This window comes from Penaeus monodon, chromosome 22, assembly GCF_015228065.2.
Source record: "Penaeus monodon isolate SGIC_2016 chromosome 22, NSTDA_Pmon_1, whole genome shotgun sequence".
NCBI lineage: Eukaryota > Metazoa > Arthropoda > Malacostraca > Decapoda > Penaeidae > Penaeus > Penaeus monodon.
In genome coordinates this window covers 27,523,070-27,523,509 of record NC_051407.1, presented here as the reverse complement: position 1 = coordinate 27,523,509, position 440 = coordinate 27,523,070, and the positions used below count along the sequence as shown (strand labels likewise).

General features: G+C 34.1%; 1 protein-coding gene across 1 annotated transcript in view; it reads left to right on the top strand.

The window, feature by feature from the left end:
• Window positions 1-440, top strand: part of LOC119587397 (lysosomal aspartic protease-like) — a 14,077-nt gene that overhangs the window by 2,583 nt on the left and 11,054 nt on the right.

Genomic DNA, 440 nt, shown 5'->3' with positions numbered 1-440 from the left:
TTTATCAATCAGAACAGTGTTTAATATCTTCCCAGGGGTAATTATCAGAGGAAAAGTAATTATAATCTTTCTTTTACAAGAACGTGGACTAATACTGAGTGTACAATGAAATGCAAAAACGCTGCCTTTACTGTTAATTTTTCCTTTTTTTATTATAATTTACTTCAGCTTGACATTCTCTGTACTTACTGAACCACTTCATCCTATCCCTACAAACTGTTACGGGGGGGGGGTAGGATCTAAAGCAGGAAGGAGAATATGGATAGGAAAAAGAAATAGTGAAGAGGACATAGAAGTAAACGTTTAAGAAACATTGGGATAAAAAAAAATCGTTTTCGAAATAAGCAAAAACATGTCGAAGATTGAGACAGAGAAAGAGATATGGTGAGTTTGACAGACATATGAATAGACAGAATATCCAAACAGAGTGACAGAGTTTA